Below are 15964 nucleotides of genomic sequence, written 5' to 3' on the forward strand. Positions count from 1 at the left end.
CCGGGCAAGGCGGCGGAAGTAGCGGGGCGGGCACTTCCGGTTTTGAGCAGCAATGGAAGAAGCTCCCTCCCTCCCTCCCTTTATGTTTTTTGTTGTGTGTGTTTTGCTCTTGTTTGTCATTGCAGCCGGAGGGGTAAAAAGGGGCTCCGGAGGTTAGTGCCTTGGGAAGGAGATTTGTCATGGGACGAATCCGCTGGTTTTGAAGAAGGAAAGCAAGAGAGAGACGACTTTGGGGCATGCAGCTGTCCCGAGCCGAGCTACGCGGCTGGGGGCCGGTACAAGGCTGCATGTCACACGGGTGTTTTTGGAGTACGAGTTTCGGTGCCTCCGGACCCTTTTACCCCAGTTCTTGAGGGAGATCGTTTTAGTTATGTTGTGGTTTCTATTTGGTTTGGAACATTGTTAATTGGCTGAATAAAGAAGGGGCTGCTATGGCCTTAAATTAATCCAATGCCAGGTAGTCCGTGTCTATTATTTTTGGAGTTTTTAAGTCATGGGGGAATGTGGGGTCTCTGGGGGGTAAGGGGAAGTAGGCTCTACCATTATCATGTGCCAGCCACGGTACTACCACACGAGCACTGCTCAGTCATCATGCACCCTGAAGATAATCCTTTCTCTGTTGGTAAACACCTTAGTCAGTCTCCGAAGAGACTGTCAAAAATTGCCGATGCTGACTATATTTCAAGTCATCATGGCGGGGTATTGGGAAAAGTTTTCAATTAGCAATAATCACGCCTCGGTTGAACCTCATTGGCTATGATACTGCCACTGCGCAAAGTTAGCCAAGCTAATGCCAGCAAATATCCCCTCTTTCTTGGATAAAGGAAACACCTTAAGGAGAGACAAACGCAGTTTACAGTGTTCCGCTGAGGATCATGGGATGCCATATGCTAATTAGACAGCCACTAAACAAGCATTGTTAATAAGCGGCTAAAGAGTCTTAGCATTTGAAAAGGCGGCAAAGAGGGCAAAACAAAGCCTGCCAGGGATGCCAGCATAGTGTTTTGTGGAGCAGGCTGCCAAGTGGGCCAGTCCCGCACTTGTAAAATACATGAAAAATACAATTTGAAAAATGGAGTAATGAGTCTACGTCACTGCCATGTGTGCTGATAATTGGGCCTGTGATTATTGTGCCTGGAAGTACTGGTAAGCTGCGCTGGCTAGAGGTGCTTGGGAGTTGGCCAAAGTCTTGGTGGTTGCAGGTTACTGGAGGAGAGAGATGGTACGTGAGCTGTTAATTTTCTGATGCTCATGGTAAGCATGAAGCTCCTTCCATTGCTGCTTTGAGGGTAGATGTGCAGGCTGGAGAAGGGATCCGGCGAATTACTCTAATGCTGGGAATACACGACGACATTTTTCAGTCGATTACTATCCGATCTTATTTCCGATCGACTTTCCGATTCTTATCTTTTCTGATCAATTTCCATTCATTTCTATGAGAAAAAGGATCGATAATAAGATCGGACATGTTGGAAATTATCTATGGAACCATCTATCTGCTGAAAAAACTTATGGTGTATTCCCAGCATAATGTTGACGGTTTGATGCCTCTTTTATGCATGGAATAATCCATGTTTAATATCACAGCAGAAAAAGTTGAAGAGAAATAGTTTCAAGACGCAGGGAGGCTTTGAGAGTTCGGGGGATGCACAGAAAGCGGCTGATGTTTCGGTTATGGCTTACTGCAAGCAAAGCACGCAAGAGGCAGCAGTTGCAGAGGGAACTCAGGTAGCGGAAGTGATGGCCAATGAGCATGGGGTAAAGGAAAGGCATCGCCTGAACAGGGACTTGAACCCTGGACCCTCAGATTAAAAGTCTGATGCTCTACCGACTGAGCTATCCAGGCCCTGGAAGGTGGGCTTCACCAGCAGCTCAAAAGTCAGTTATTCCAAGCAGGATGGACGGAAGGTCTAGTACATGCCCTGAGCTGGCTATAGCCTGCGACCTCTACATTTTCTAGGTCAGATCTCTGAAAGAATAAAACTGTACTTGATTTGGAAGGTGGCATTAGAAAGGTAGCCACCAATCAGCGAAGGCATGGAAAGCGGCCGACATCGGTGTTTTGGCCTGGTGCAAGCGGAGCACGCAAGATGCTGCAGTTGAGGAAGATAGGGAGAGGACACGAAGCATAACAAAAGGCAGAGAGCATCGCCTGAACAGGGACTTGAACCCTGGACCCTCAGATTAAAAGTCTGATGCTCTACCGACTGAGCTATCCAGGCTCTGAAAAGGTGCGATCACCAGCAGCTCAAAGTTTAGCTACAGTATTGCAAGGCTGGGCGCAAGTTAAGGTCTAGTGCAAGTCATGAGCAGTCTATAGCACCTAGATAGCCGGGAAACAGCAGAATGCACTGTTGTTTCCTTCAACCATCAGGTTCTTCACCTTGGCTGATTGTTGACACTTTTAAAACAATGGTACACCAGCCAGAAGAAGCTATAGGCCGGCGAAACCTAAATGTCAGCGGTGCTCTGTTTCTGAGCACCCCAACAACGCTTGCAGAAAGAGCTAGCGAGAGGCCACGGGATCGTATCTAGCGCAAATAAATGGAGCTTGTGACCTCCAAATTTTTCAGGCCAGACCTCTGAGAAACAACACTGTTCTCTCTCTTAGGAATGTGGCATTAGAAAAGTAGCAACCTGCAGATGAAAAGTGGACTTTTGTCATTTTAGTCATCCTGCTGGTGTTTATAAATTTGCCAGAGAGTAAGACACTGGACCTCACCCTCATGAAAGAACGCTGACAAGTGAGCATTTTGTTGCCAAGACTGATTTGGAGATAAGAGGTGCTACGAAATGTTGTTATTGTGCCAGCCACGGTACTACCACACGAGCACTGCTCAGTCATCATGCACCTTGAAGATAATCCTTTCTCTGTTGGTAAACACCTTAGTCAGTCTCCAAAGAGACTGTCAAAAATTGCCAATGCTGACTATATTTCAAGTCATCATGGCGGGGTATTGGGAAAAGTTTTCAATTAGCAATAATCACGCCTCGGTTGAACCTCATTGGCTATGATACTGCCACTGCGCAAAGTTAGCCAAGCTAATGCCAGCAAATATCCCCTCTTTCTTGGATAAAGGAATCACCTTAAGGAGAGACAAACGCAGTTTACAGTGTTCCGCTGAGGATCATGGGATGCCATATGCTAATTAGACAGCCACTAAACAAGCATTGTTAATAAGCGGCTAAAGAGTCTTAGCATTTGAAAAGGCGGCAAAGAGGGCAAAACAAAGCCTGCCAGGGATGCCAGCATAGTGTTTTGTGGAGCAGGCTGCCAAGTGGGCCAGTCCCGCACTTGTAAAATACATGAAAAATACAATTTGAAAAATGGAGTAATGAGTCTACGTCACTGCCATGTGTGCTGATAATTGGGCCTGTGATTATTGTGCCTGGAAGTACTGGTAAGCTGCGCTGGCTAGAGGTGCTTGGGAGTTGGCCAAAGTCTTGGTGGTTGCAGGTTACTGGAGGAGAGAGATGGTACGTGAGCTGTTAATTTTCTGATGCTCATGGTAAGCATGAAGCTCCTTCCATTGCTGCTTTGAGGGTAGATGTGCAGACTGGAGAAGGGATCCGGCGAATTACTCTAATGCTGGGAATACACGACGACATTTTTCAGTCGATTACTATCCGATCTTATTTCCGATCGACTTTTCGATTCTTATCTTTTCTGATCAATTTCCATTCATTTCTATGAGAAATCGATGAGAAAAAGGATCGATAATAAGATCGGACATGTTGGAAATTATCTATGGAACCATCTATCTGCTGAAAAAACTTATGGTGTATTCCCAGCATAATGTTGACGGTTTGATGCCTCTTTTATGCATGGAATAATCCATGTTTAATATCACAGCAGAAAAAGTTGAAGAGAAATAGATTCAAGACGCAGGGAGGCTGTGAGAGTTCGGGGGATGCACAGAAAGCGGCTGATGTTTCGGTTATGGCTTACTGCAAGCAAAGCACGCAAGAGGCAGCAGTTGCAGAGGGAACTCAGGTAGCGGAAGTGATGGCCAATGAGCATGGGGTAAAGGAAAGGCATCGCCTGAACAGGGACTTGAACCCTGGACCCTCAGATTAAAAGTCTGATGCTCTACCGACTGAGCTATCCAGGCCCTGGAAGGTGAGCTTCACCAGCAGCTCAAAAGTCAGTTATTCCAAGCAGGATGGACGGAAGGTCTAGTACATGCCCTGAGCTGGCTATAGCCTGTGACCTCTACATTTTCTAGGTCAGATCTCTGAAAGAATAAAACTGTACTTGATTTGGAAGGTGGCATTAGAAAGGTAGCCACCAATCAGCGAAGGCATGGAAAGCGGCCGACATCGGTGTTTTGGCCTGGTGCAAGCGGAGCACGCAAGAGGCTGCAGTTGAGGAAGATAGGGAGAGGACACGAAGCATAACAAAAGGCAGAGAGCATCGCCTGAACAGGGACTTGAACCCTGGACCCTCAGATTAAAAGTCTGATGCTCTACCGACTGAGCTATCCAGGCTCTGAAAAGGTGCGATCACCAGCAGCTCAAAGTTTAGCTACAGTATTTCCAGGCTGGGCGCAAGTTAAGGTCTAGTGCAAGTCATGAGCAGTCTATAGCACCTAGATAGCCGGGAAACAGCAGAATGCGCTGTTGTTTCCTTCAACCATCAGGTTCTTCACCTTGGCTGATTGTTGACACTTTTAAAACAATGGTACACCAGCCAGAAGAAGCTATAGGCCGGCGAAACCTAAATGTCAGCGGTGCTCTGTTTCTGAGCACCCCAACAACGCTTGCAGAAAGAGCTAGCGAGAGGCCACGGGATCGTATCTAGCGCAAATAAATGGAGCTTGTGACCTCCAAATTTTTCAGGCCAGACCTCTGAGAAACAACACTGTTCTCTCTCTTAGGAATGTGGCATTAGAAAAGTAGCAACCTGCAGATGAAAAGTGGACTTTTGTCATTTTAGTCATCCTGCTGGTGTTTATAAATTTGCCAGAGAGTAAGACACTGGACCTCACCCTCATGAAAGAACGCTGACAAGTGAGCATTTTGTGGCCAAGACTGATTTGGAGATAAGAGGTGCTACGAAATGTTGTTATTGTGCCAGCCACGGTTCTACCACACGAGCACTGCTCAGTCATCATGCACCTTGAAGATAATCCTTTCTCTGTTGGTAAACACCTTAGTCAGTCTCCAAAGAGACTGTCAAAAATTGCCGATGCTGACTATATTTCAAGTCATTATGGCGGGGTATTGGGAAAAGTTTTCAATTAGCAATAATCACGCCTCGGTTGAACCTCATTGGCTATGATACTGCCACTGCGCAAAGTTAGCCAAGCTAATGCCAGCAAATATCCCCTCTTTCTTGGATAAAGGAATCACCTTAAGGAGAGACAAACGCAGTTTACAGTGTTCCGCTGAGGATCATGGGATGCCATATGCTAATTAGACAGCCACTAAACAAGCATTGTTAATAAGCGGCTAAAGAGTCTTAGCATTTGAAAAGGCGGCAAAGAGGGCAAAACAAAGCCTGCCAGGGATGCCAGCATAGTGTTTTGTGGAGCAGGCTGCCAAGTGGGCCAGTCCTGCACTTGTAAAATACATGAAAAATACAATTTGAAAAATGGAGTAATGAGTCTACGTCACTGCCATGTGTGCTGATAATTGGGCCTGTGATTATTGTGCCTGGAAGTACTGGTAAGCTGCGCTGGCTAGAGGTGCTTGGGAGTTGGCCAAAGTCTTGGTGGTTGCAGGTTACTGGAGGATAGAGATGGTACGTGAGCTGTTAATTTTCTGATGCTCATGGTAAGCATGAAGCTCCTTCCATTGCTGCTTTGAGGGTAGATGTGCAGGCTGGAGAAGGGATCCGGCGAATTACTCTAATGCTGGGAATACACGACGACATTTTTCAGTCGATTACTATCCGATCTTATTTCCGATCGACTTTCCGATTCTTATCTTTTCTGATCAATTTCCATTCATTTCTATGAGAAAAAGGATCGATAATAAGATCGGACATGTTGGAAATTATCTATGGAACCATCTATCTGCTGAAAAAACGTATGGTGTATTCCCAGCATAATGTTGACGGTTTGATGCCTCTTTTATGCATGGAATAATCCATGTTTAATATCACAGCAGAAAAAGTTGAAGAGAAATAGATTCAAGACGCAGGGAGGCTGTGAGAGTTCGGGGGATGCACAGAAAGCGGCTGATGTTTCGGTTATGGCTTACTGCAAGCAAAGCACGCAAGAGGCAGCAGTTGCAGAGGGAACTCAGGTAGCGGAAGTGATGGCCAATGAGCATGGGGTAAAGGAAAGGCATCGCCTGAACAGGAACTTGAACCCTGGACCCTCAGATTAAAAGTCTGATGCTCTACCAACTGAGCTATTCAGGCCCTGGAAGGTGGGCTTCACCAGCAGCTCAAAAGTCAGTTATTCCAAGCAGGATGGACGGAAGGTCTAGTACATGCCCTGAGCTGGCTATAGCCTGCGACCTCTACATTTTCTAGGTCAGATCTCTGAAAGAATAAAACTGTACTTGATTTGGAAGGTGGCATTAGAAAGGTAGCCACCAATCAGCGAAGGCATGGAAAGCGGCCGACATCGGTGTTTTGGCCTGGTGCAAGCGGAGCACGCAAGAGGCTGCAGTTGAGGAAGATAGGGAGAGGACACGAAGCATAACAAAAGGCAGAGAGCATCGCCTGAACAGGGACTTGAACCCTGGACCCTCAGATTAAAAGTCTGATGCTCTACCGACTGAGCTATCCAGGCTCTGAAAAGGTGAGATCACCAGCAGCTCAAAGTTTAGCTACAGTATTTCCAGGCTGGGCGCAAGTTAAGGTCTAGTGCAAGTCATGAGCAGTCTATAGCACCTAGATAGCCGGGAAACAGCAGAATGCGCTGTTGTTTCCTTAAACCATCAGGTTCTTCACCTTGGATGATTGTTGACACTTTTAAAACAATGGTACACCAGCCAGAAGAAGCTATAGGCCGGCGAAACCTAAATGTCAGCGGTGCTCTGTTTCTGAGCACCCCAACAACGCTTGCAGAAAGAGCTAGCGAGAGGCCACGGGATCGTATCTAGCGCAAATAAATGGAGCTTGTGACCTCCAAATTTTTCAGGCCAGACCTCTGAGAAACAACACTGTTCTCTCTCTTAGGAATGTGGCATTAGAAAAGTAGCAACCTGCAGATGAAAAGTGGACTTTTGTCATTTTAGTCATCCTGCTGGTGTTTATAAATTTGCCAGAGAGTAAGACACTGGACCTCACCCTCATGAAAGAACGCTGACAAGTGAGCATTTTGTGGCCAAGACTGATTTGGAGATAAGAGGTGCTACGAAATGTTGTTATTGTGCCAGCCACGGTTCTACCACACGAGCACTGCTCAGTCATCATGCACCTTGAAGATAATCCTTTCTCTGTTGGTAAACACCTTAGTCAGTCTCCGAAGAGACTGTCAAAAATTGCCGATGCTGACTATATTTCAAGTCATCATGGCGGGGTATTGGGAAAAGTTTTCAATTAGCAATAATCACGCCTCGGTTGAACCTCATTGGCTATGATACTGCCACTGCGCAAAGTTAGCTTAGCTAATGCCAGCAAATATCCCCTCTTTCTTGGATAAAGGAATCACCTTAAGGAGAGACAAACGCAGTTTACAGTGTTCCGCTGAGGATCATGGGATGCCATATGCTAATTAGACAGCCACTAAACAAGCATTGTTAATAAGCGGCTAAAGAGTCTTAGCATTTGAAAAGGCGGCAAAGAGGGCAAAACAAAGCCTGCCAGGGATGCCAGCATAGTGTTTTGTGGAGCAGGCTGCCAAGTGGGCCAGTCCCGCACTTGTAAAATACATGAAAAATACAATTTGAAAAATGGAGTAATGAGTCTACGTCACTGCCATGTGTGCTGATAATTGGGCCTGTGATTATTGTGCCTGGAAGTACTGGTAAGCTGCGCTGGCTAGAGGTGCTTGGGAGTTGGCCAAAGTCTTGGTGGTTGCAGGTTACTGGAGGAGAGAGATGGTACGTGAGCTGTTAATTTTCTGATGCTCATGGTAAGCATGAAGCTCCTTCCATTGCTGCTTTGAGGGTAGATGTGCAGGCTGGAGAAGGGATCCGGCGAATTACTCTAATGCTGGGAATACACGACGACATTTTTCAGTCGATTACTATCCGATCTTATTTCCGATCGACTTTCCGATTCTTATCTTTTCTGATTAATTTCCATTCATTTCTATGAGAAAAAGGATCGATAATAAGATCGGACATGTTGGAAATTATCTATGGAACCATCTATCTGCTGAAAAAACTTATGGTGTATTCCCAGCATAATGTTGACGGTTTGATGCCTCTTTTATGCATGGAATAATCCATGTTTAATATCACAGCAGAAAAAGTTGAAGAGAAATAGTTTCAAGACGCAGGGAGGCTTTGAGAGTTCGGGGGATGCACAGAAAGCGGCTGATGTTTCGGTTATGGCTTACTGCAAGCAAAGCACGCAAGAGGCAGCAGTTGCAGAGGGAACTCAGGTAGCGGAAGTGATGGCCAATGAGCATGGGGTAAAGAAAAGGCATCGCCTGAACAGGGACTTGAACCCTGGACCCTCAGATTAAAAGTCTGATGCTCTACCGACTGAGCTATCCAGGCCCTGGAAGGTGGGCTTCACCAGCAGCTCAAAAGTCAGTTATTCCAAGCAGGATGGACGGAAGGTCTAGTACATGCCCTGAGCTGGCTATAGCCTGCGACCTCTACATTTTCTAGGTCAGATCTCTGAAAGAATAAAACTGTACTTGATTTGGAAGGTGGCATTAGAAAGGTAGCCACCAATCAGCGAAGGCATGGAAAGCGGCCGACATCGGTGTTTTGGCCTGGTGCAAGCGGAGCACGCAAGAGGCTGCAGTTGAGGAAGATAGGGAGAGGACACGAAGCATAACAAAAGGCAGAGAGCATCGCCTGAACAGGGACTTAAACCCTGGACCCTCAGATTAAAAGTCTGATGCTCTACCAACTGAGCTATCCAGGCTCTGAAAAGGTGTGATCACCAGCAGCTCAAAGTTTAGCTACAGTATTGCAAGGCTGGGCGCAAGTTAAGGTCTAGTGCAAGTCATGAGCAGTCTATAGCACCTAGATAGCCGGGAAACAGCAGAATGCACTGTTGTTTCCTTCAACCATCAGGTTCTTCACCTTGGCTGATTGTTGACACTTTTAAAACAATGGTACACCAGCCAGAAGAAGCTATAGGCCGGCGAAACCTAAATGTCAGCGGTGCTCTGTTTCTGAGCACCCCAACAACGCTTGCAGAAAGAGCTAGCGAGAGGCCACGGGATCGTATCTAGCGCAAATAAATGGAGCTTGTGACCTCCAAATTTTTCAGGCCAGACCTCTGAGAAACAACACTGTTCTCTCTCTTAGGAATGTGGCATTAGAAAAGTAGCAACCTGCAGATGAAAAGTGGACTTTTGTCATTTTAGTCATCCTGCTGGTGTTTATAAATTTGCCAGAGAGTAAGACACTGGACCTCACCCTCATGAAAGAATGCTGACAAGTGAGCATTTTGTGGCCAAGACTGATTTGGAGATAAGAGGTGCTACAAAATGTTGTTATTGTGCCAGCCACGGTACTACCACACGAGCACTGCTCAGTCATCATGCACCTTGAAGATAATCCTTTCTCTGTTGGTAAACACCTTAGTCAGTCTCCAAAGAGACTGTCAAAAATTACCGATGCTGACTATATTTCAAGTCATCATGGCGGGGTATTGGGAAAAGTTTTCAATTAGCAATAATCACGCCTCGGTTGAACCTCATTGGCTATGATACTGCCACTGCACAAAGTTAGCCAAGATAATGCCAGCAAATATCCCCTCTTTCTTGGATAAAGGAATCACCTTAAGGAGAGACAAACGCAGTTTACAGTGTTCCGCTGAGGATCATGGGATGCCATATGCTAGTTAGACAGCCACTAAACAAGCATTGTTAATAAGCGGCTAAAGAGTCTTAGCATTTGAAAAGGCGGCAAAGAGGGCAAAACAAAGCCTGCCAGGGATGCCAGCATAGTGTTTTGTGGAGCAGGCTGCCAAGTGGGCCAGTCCCGCACTTGTAAAATACATGAAAAATACAATTTGAAAAATGGAGTAATGAGTCTACGTCACTGCCATGTGTGCTGATAATTGGGCCTGTGATTATTGTGCCTGGAAGTACTGGTAAGCTGCGCTGGCTAGAGGTGCTTGGGAGTTGGCCAAAGTCTTGGTGGTTGCAGGTTACTGGAGGAGAGAGATGGTATGTGAGCTGTTAATTTTCTGATGCTCATGGTAAGCATGAAGCTCCTTCCATTGCTGCTTTGAGGGTAGATGTGCAGGCTGGAGAAGGGATCCGGCGAATTACTCTAATGCTGGGAATACACGACGACATTTTTCAGTCGATTACTATCCGATCTTATTTCCGATCGACTTTCCGATTCTTATCTTTTCTGATCAATTTCCATTCATTTCTATGAGAAATCGATGAGAAAAAGGATCGATAATAAGATCGGACATGTTGGAAATTATCTATGGAACCATCTATCTGCTGAAAAAACTTATGGTGTATTCCCAGCATAATGTTGACGGTTTGATGCCTCTTTTATGCATGGAATAATCCATGTTTAATATCACAGCAGAAAAAGTTGAAGAGAAATAGATTCAAGATGCAGGGAGGCTGTGAGAGTTCGGGGGATGCACAGAAAGCGGCTGATGTTTCGGTTATGGCTTACTGCAAGCAAAGCACGCAAGAGGCAGCAGTTGCAGAGGGAACTCAGGTAGCGGAAGTGATGGCCAATGAGCATGGGGTAAAGGAAAGGCATCGCCTGAACAGGGACTTGAACCCTGGACTCTCAGATTAAAAGTCTGATGCTCTACCGACTGAGCTATCCAGGCCCTGGAAGGTGAGCTTCACCAGCAGCTCAAAAGTCAGTTATTCCAAGCAGGATGGACGGAAGGTCTAGTACATGCCCTGAGCTGGCTATAGCCTGTGACCTCTACATTTTCTAGGTCAGATCTCTGAAAGAATAAAACTGTACTTGATTTGGAAGGTGGCATTAGAAAGGTAGCCACCAATCAGCGAAGGCATGGAAAGCGGCCGACATCGGTGTTTTGGCCTGGTGCAAGCGGAGCACGCAAGAGGCTGCAGTTGAGGAAGATAGGGAGAGGACACGAAGCATAACAAAAGGCAGAGAGCATCACCTGAACAGGGACTTGAACCCTGGACCCTCAGATTAAAAGTCTGATGCTCTACCGACTGAGCTATCCAGGCTCTGAAAAGGTGCGATCACCAGCAGCTCAAAGTTTAGCTACAGTATTTCCAGGCTGGGCGCAAGTTAAGGTCTAGTGCAAGTCATGAGCAGTCTATAGCACCTAGATAGCCGGGAAACAGCAGAATGCGCTGTTGTTTCCTTCAACCATCAGGTTCTTCACCTTGGCTGATTGTTGACACTTTTAAAACAATGGTACACCAGCCAGAAGAAGCTATAGGCCGGCGAAACCTAAATGTCAGCGGTGCTCTGTTTCTGAGCACCCCAACAACGCTTGCAGAAAGAGCTAGCGAGAGGCCACGGGATCGTATCTAGCGCAAATAAATGGAGCTTGTGACCTCCAAATTTTTCAGGCCAGACCTCTGAGAAACAACACTGTTCTCTCTCTTAGGAATGTGGCATTAGAAAAGTAGCAACCTGCAGATGAAAAGTGGACTTTTGTCATTTTAGTCATCCTGCTGGTGTTTATAAATTTGCCAGAGAGTAAGACACTGGACCTCACCCTCATGAAAGAATGCTGACAAGTGAGCATTTTGTGGCCAAGACTGATTTGGAGATAAGAGGTGCTACAAAATGTTGTTATTGTGCCAGCCACGGTACTACCACACGAGCACTGCTCAGTCATCATGCACCTTGAAGATAATCCTTTCTCTGTTGGTAAACACCTTAGTCAGTCTCCAAAGAGACTGTCAAAAATTACCGATGCTGACTATATTTCAAGTCATCATGGCGGGGTATTGGGAAAAGTTTTCAATTAGCAATAATCACGCCTCGGTTGAACCTCATTGGCTATGATACTGCCACTGCACAAAGTTAGCCAAGATAATGCCAGCAAATATCCCCTCTTTCTTGGATAAAGGAATCACCTTAAGGAGAGACAAACGCAGTTTACAGTGTTCCGCTGAGGATCATGGGATGCCATATGCTAGTTAGACAGCCACTAAACAAGCATTGTTAATAAGCGGCTAAAGAGTCTTAGCATTTGAAAAGGCGGCAAAGAGGGCAAAACAAAGCCTGCCAGGGATGCCAGCATAGTGTTTTGTGGAGCAGGCTGCCAAGTGGGCCAGTCCCGCACTTGTAAAATACATGAAAAATACAATTTGAAAAATGGAGTAATGAGTCTACGTCACTGCCATGTGTGCTGATAATTGGGCCTGTGATTATTGTGCCTGGAAGTACTGGTAAGCTGCGCTGGCTAGAGGTGCTTGGGAGTTGGCCAAAGTCTTGGTGGTTGCAGGTTACTGGAGGAGAGAGATGGTATGTGAGCTGTTAATTTTCTGATGCTCATGGTAAGCATGAAGCTCCTTCCATTGCTGCTTTGAGGGTAGATGTGCAGGCTGGAGAAGGGATCCGGCGAATTACTCTAATGCTGGGAATACACGACGACATTTTTCAGTCGATTACTATCCGATCTTATTTCCGATCGACTTTCCGATTCTTATCTTTTCTGATCAATTTCCATTCATTTCTATGAGAAATCGATGAGAAAAAGGATCGATAATAAGATCGGACATGTTGGAAATTATCTATGGAACCATCTATCTGCTGAAAAAACTTATGGTGTATTCCCAGCATAATGTTGACGGTTTGATGCCTCTTTTATGCATGGAATAATCCATGTTTAATATCACAGCAGAAAAAGTTGAAGAGAAATAGATTCAAGACGCAGGGAGGCTGTGAGAGTTCGGGGGATGCACAGAAAGCGGCTGATGTTTCGGTTATGGCTTACTGCAAGCAAAGCACGCAAGAGGCAGCAGTTGCAGAGGGAACTCAGGTAGCGGAAGTGATGGCCAATGAGCATGGGGTAAAGGAAAGGCATCGCCTGAACAGGGACTTGAACCCTGGACTCTCAGATTAAAAGTCTGATGCTCTACCGACTGAGCTATCCAGGCCCTGGAAGGTGAGCTTCACCAGCAGCTCAAAAGTCAGTTATTCCAAGCAGGATGGACGGAAGGTCTAGTACATGCCCTGAGCTGGCTATAGCCTGTGACCTCTACATTTTCTAGGTCAGATCTCTGAAAGAATAAAACTGTACTTGATTTGGAAGGTGGCATTAGAAAGGTAGCCACCAATCAGCGAAGGCATGGAAAGCGGCCGACATCGGTGTTTTGGCCTGGTGCAAGCGGAGCACGCAAGAGGCTGCAGTTGAGGAAGATAGGGAGAGGACACGAAGCATAACAAAAGGCAGAGAGCATCACCTGAACAGGGACTTGAACCCTGGACCCTCAGATTAAAAGTCTGATGCTCTACCGACTGAGCTATCCAGGCTCTGAAAAGGTGCGATCACCAGCAGCTCAAAGTTTAGCTACAGTATTTCCAGGCTGGGCGCAAGTTAAGGTCTAGTGCAAGTCATGAGCAGTCTATAGCACCTAGATAGCCGGGAAACAGCAGAATGCGCTGTTGTTTCCTTCAACCATCAGGTTCTTCACCTTGGCTGATTGTTGACACTTTTAAAACAATGGTACACCAGCCAGAAGAAGCTATAGGCCGGCGAAACCTAAATGTCAGCGGTGCTCTGTTTCTGAGCACCCCAACAACGCTTGCAGAAAGAGCTAGCGAGAGGCCACGGGATCGTATCTAGCGCAAATAAATGGAGCTTGTGACCTCCAAATTTTTCAGGCCAGACCTCTGAGAAACAACACTGTTCTCTCTCTTAGGAATGTGGCATTAGAAAAGTAGCAACCTGCAGATGAAAAGTGGACTTTTGTCATTTTAGTCATCCTGCTGGTGTTTATAAATTTGCCAGAGAGTAAGACACTGGACCTCACCCTCATGAAAGAACGCTGACAAGTGAGCATTTTGTGGCCAAGACTGATTTGGAGATAAGAGGTGCTACGAAATGTTGTTATTGTGCCAGCCACGGTTCTACCACACGAGCACTGCTCAGTCATCATGCACCTTGAAGATAATCCTTTCTCTGTTGGTAAACACCTTAGTCAGTCTCCGAAGAGACTGTCAAAAATTGCCGATGCTGACTATATTTCAAGTCATCATGGCGGGGTATTGGGAAAAGTTTTCAATTAGCAATAATCACGCCTCGGTTGAACCTCATTGGCTATGATACTGCCACTGCGCAAAGTTAGCCAAGCTAATGCCAGCAAATATCCCCTCTTTCTTGGATAAAGGAATCACCTTAAGGAGAGACAAACGCAGTTTACAGTGTTCCGCTGAGGATCATGGGATGCCATATGCTAATTAGACAGCCACTAAACAAGCATTGTTAATAAGCGGCTAAAGAGTCTTAGCATTTGAAAAGGCGGCAAAGAGGGCAAAACAAAGCCTGCCAGGGATGCCAGCATAGTGTTTTGTGGAGCAGGCTGCCAAGTGGGCCAGTCCCGCACTTGTAAAATACATGAAAAATACAATTTGAAAAATGGAGTAATGAGTCTACGTCACTGCCATGTGTGCTGATAATTGGGCCTGTGATTATTGTGCCTGGAAGTACTGGTAAGCTGCGCTGGCTAGAGGTGCTTGGGAGTTGGCCAAAGTCTTGGTGGTTGCAGGTTACTGGAGGAGAGAGATGGTACGTGAGCTGTTAATTTTCTGATGCTCATGGTAAGCATGAAGCTCCTTCCATTGCTGCTTTGAGGGTAGATGTGCAGGCTGGAGAAGGGATCCGGCAAATTACTCTAATGCTGGGAATACACGACGACATTTTTCAGTCGATTACTATCCGATCTTATTTCCGATCGACTTTCCGATTCTTATCTTTTCTGATCAATTTCCATTCATTTCTATGAGAAATCGATGAGAAAAAGGATCGATAATAAGATCGGACATGTTGGAAATTATCTATGGAACCATCTATCTGCTGAAAAAACTTATGGTGTATTCCCAGCATAATGTTGACGGTTTGATGCCTCTTTTATGCATGGAATAATCCATGTTTAATATCACAGCAGAAAAAGTTGAAGAGAAATAGATTCAAGACGCAGGGAGGCTGTGAGAGTTCGGGGGATGCACAGAAAGCGGCTGATGTTTCGGTTATGGCTTACTGCAAGCAAAGCACGCAAGAGGCAGCAGTTGCAGAGGGAACTCAGGTAGCGGAAGTGATGGCCAATGAGCATGGGGTAAAGGAAAGGCATCGCCTGAACAGGGACTTGAACCCTGGACCCTCAGATTAAAAGTCTGATGCTCTACCGACTGAGCTATCCAGGCCCAGGAAGGTGAGCTTCACCAGCAGCTCAAAAGTCAGTTATTCCAAGCAGGATGGACGGAAGGTCTAGTACATGCCCTGAGCTGGCTATAGCCTGTGACCTCTACATTTTCTAGGTCAGATCTCTGAAAGAATAAAACTGTACTTGATTTGGAAGGTGGCATTAGAAAGGTAGCCACCAATCAGCGAAGGCATGGAAAGCGGCCAACATCGGTGTTTTGGCCTGGTGCAAGCGGAGCACGCAAGAGGCTGCAGTTGAGGAAGATAGGGAGAGGACACGAAGCATAACAAAAGGCAGAGAGCATCGCCTGAACAGGGACTTGAACCCTGGACCCTCAGATTAAAAGTCTGATGCTCTACCGACTGAGCTATCCAGGCTCTGAAAAGGTGAGATCACCAGCAGCTCAAAGTTTAGCTACAGTATTTCCAGGCTGGGCGCAAGTTAAGGTCTAGTGCAAGTCATGAGCAGTCTATAGCACCTAGATAGCCGGGAAACAGCAGAATGCGCTGTTGTTTCCTTAAACCATCAGGTTCTTCACCTTGGAT

At 46.1% G+C, this 15964-nt stretch overlaps 21 non-coding genes across 21 annotated transcripts; all 21 read right to left on the minus strand.

The window, feature by feature from the left end:
- Positions 1-639: 639 nt before the first annotated feature.
- LOC137564561 (U4 spliceosomal RNA) lies at positions 640-780 on the minus strand. The gene has a single exon (XR_011030661.1). It is a non-coding gene; the product is annotated as a U4 spliceosomal RNA (small nuclear RNA).
- A 993-nt stretch (positions 781-1773) lies between these two features.
- Positions 1774-1846, minus strand: TRNAK-UUU (transfer RNA lysine (anticodon UUU)). Its single transcript has one exon. It is a non-coding gene; the product is annotated as a tRNA-Lys (tRNA).
- Positions 1847-2149: 303 nt separating this feature from the next.
- TRNAK-UUU (transfer RNA lysine (anticodon UUU)) lies at positions 2150-2222 on the minus strand. Its single transcript has one exon. It is a non-coding gene; the product is annotated as a tRNA-Lys (tRNA).
- Positions 2223-2894: 672 nt separating this feature from the next.
- LOC137564854 (U4 spliceosomal RNA) lies at positions 2895-3035 on the minus strand. The gene has a single exon (XR_011030918.1). It is a non-coding gene; the product is annotated as a U4 spliceosomal RNA (small nuclear RNA).
- A 1004-nt stretch (positions 3036-4039) lies between these two features.
- Positions 4040-4112, minus strand: TRNAK-UUU (transfer RNA lysine (anticodon UUU)). The gene has a single exon. It is a non-coding gene; the product is annotated as a tRNA-Lys (tRNA).
- A 303-nt stretch (positions 4113-4415) lies between these two features.
- TRNAK-UUU (transfer RNA lysine (anticodon UUU)) lies at positions 4416-4488 on the minus strand. The gene has a single exon. It is a non-coding gene; the product is annotated as a tRNA-Lys (tRNA).
- Positions 4489-5160: 672 nt separating this feature from the next.
- On the minus strand, positions 5161-5301 carry LOC137564705 (U4 spliceosomal RNA). Its single transcript, XR_011030787.1, has one exon. It is a non-coding gene; the product is annotated as a U4 spliceosomal RNA (small nuclear RNA).
- Positions 5302-6294: 993 nt separating this feature from the next.
- Positions 6295-6367, minus strand: TRNAK-UUU (transfer RNA lysine (anticodon UUU)). The gene has a single exon. It is a non-coding gene; the product is annotated as a tRNA-Lys (tRNA).
- Positions 6368-6670: 303 nt separating this feature from the next.
- On the minus strand, positions 6671-6743 carry TRNAK-UUU (transfer RNA lysine (anticodon UUU)). Its single transcript has one exon. It is a non-coding gene; the product is annotated as a tRNA-Lys (tRNA).
- Positions 6744-7415: 672 nt separating this feature from the next.
- LOC137564562 (U4 spliceosomal RNA) lies at positions 7416-7556 on the minus strand. The gene has a single exon (XR_011030662.1). It is a non-coding gene; the product is annotated as a U4 spliceosomal RNA (small nuclear RNA).
- A 993-nt stretch (positions 7557-8549) lies between these two features.
- Positions 8550-8622, minus strand: TRNAK-UUU (transfer RNA lysine (anticodon UUU)). The gene has a single exon. It is a non-coding gene; the product is annotated as a tRNA-Lys (tRNA).
- Positions 8623-8925: 303 nt separating this feature from the next.
- TRNAK-UUU (transfer RNA lysine (anticodon UUU)) lies at positions 8926-8998 on the minus strand. Its single transcript has one exon. It is a non-coding gene; the product is annotated as a tRNA-Lys (tRNA).
- Positions 8999-9670: 672 nt separating this feature from the next.
- On the minus strand, positions 9671-9811 carry LOC137564683 (U4 spliceosomal RNA). Its single transcript, XR_011030768.1, has one exon. It is a non-coding gene; the product is annotated as a U4 spliceosomal RNA (small nuclear RNA).
- A 1004-nt stretch (positions 9812-10815) lies between these two features.
- Positions 10816-10888, minus strand: TRNAK-UUU (transfer RNA lysine (anticodon UUU)). Its single transcript has one exon. It is a non-coding gene; the product is annotated as a tRNA-Lys (tRNA).
- A 303-nt stretch (positions 10889-11191) lies between these two features.
- Positions 11192-11264, minus strand: TRNAK-UUU (transfer RNA lysine (anticodon UUU)). Its single transcript has one exon. It is a non-coding gene; the product is annotated as a tRNA-Lys (tRNA).
- A 672-nt stretch (positions 11265-11936) lies between these two features.
- Positions 11937-12077, minus strand: LOC137564684 (U4 spliceosomal RNA). The gene has a single exon (XR_011030769.1). It is a non-coding gene; the product is annotated as a U4 spliceosomal RNA (small nuclear RNA).
- A 1004-nt stretch (positions 12078-13081) lies between these two features.
- TRNAK-UUU (transfer RNA lysine (anticodon UUU)) lies at positions 13082-13154 on the minus strand. Its single transcript has one exon. It is a non-coding gene; the product is annotated as a tRNA-Lys (tRNA).
- Positions 13155-13457: 303 nt separating this feature from the next.
- Positions 13458-13530, minus strand: TRNAK-UUU (transfer RNA lysine (anticodon UUU)). The gene has a single exon. It is a non-coding gene; the product is annotated as a tRNA-Lys (tRNA).
- Positions 13531-14202: 672 nt separating this feature from the next.
- LOC137564563 (U4 spliceosomal RNA) lies at positions 14203-14343 on the minus strand. The gene has a single exon (XR_011030663.1). It is a non-coding gene; the product is annotated as a U4 spliceosomal RNA (small nuclear RNA).
- A 1004-nt stretch (positions 14344-15347) lies between these two features.
- Positions 15348-15420, minus strand: TRNAK-UUU (transfer RNA lysine (anticodon UUU)). Its single transcript has one exon. It is a non-coding gene; the product is annotated as a tRNA-Lys (tRNA).
- A 303-nt stretch (positions 15421-15723) lies between these two features.
- TRNAK-UUU (transfer RNA lysine (anticodon UUU)) lies at positions 15724-15796 on the minus strand. The gene has a single exon. It is a non-coding gene; the product is annotated as a tRNA-Lys (tRNA).
- Positions 15797-15964: the final 168 nt, after the last annotated feature.

The sequence above is a fragment of the Hyperolius riggenbachi genome, chromosome 3, assembly GCF_040937935.1.
Source record: "Hyperolius riggenbachi isolate aHypRig1 chromosome 3, aHypRig1.pri, whole genome shotgun sequence".
Taxonomy (NCBI): Eukaryota; Metazoa; Chordata; class Amphibia; order Anura; family Hyperoliidae; genus Hyperolius; species Hyperolius riggenbachi.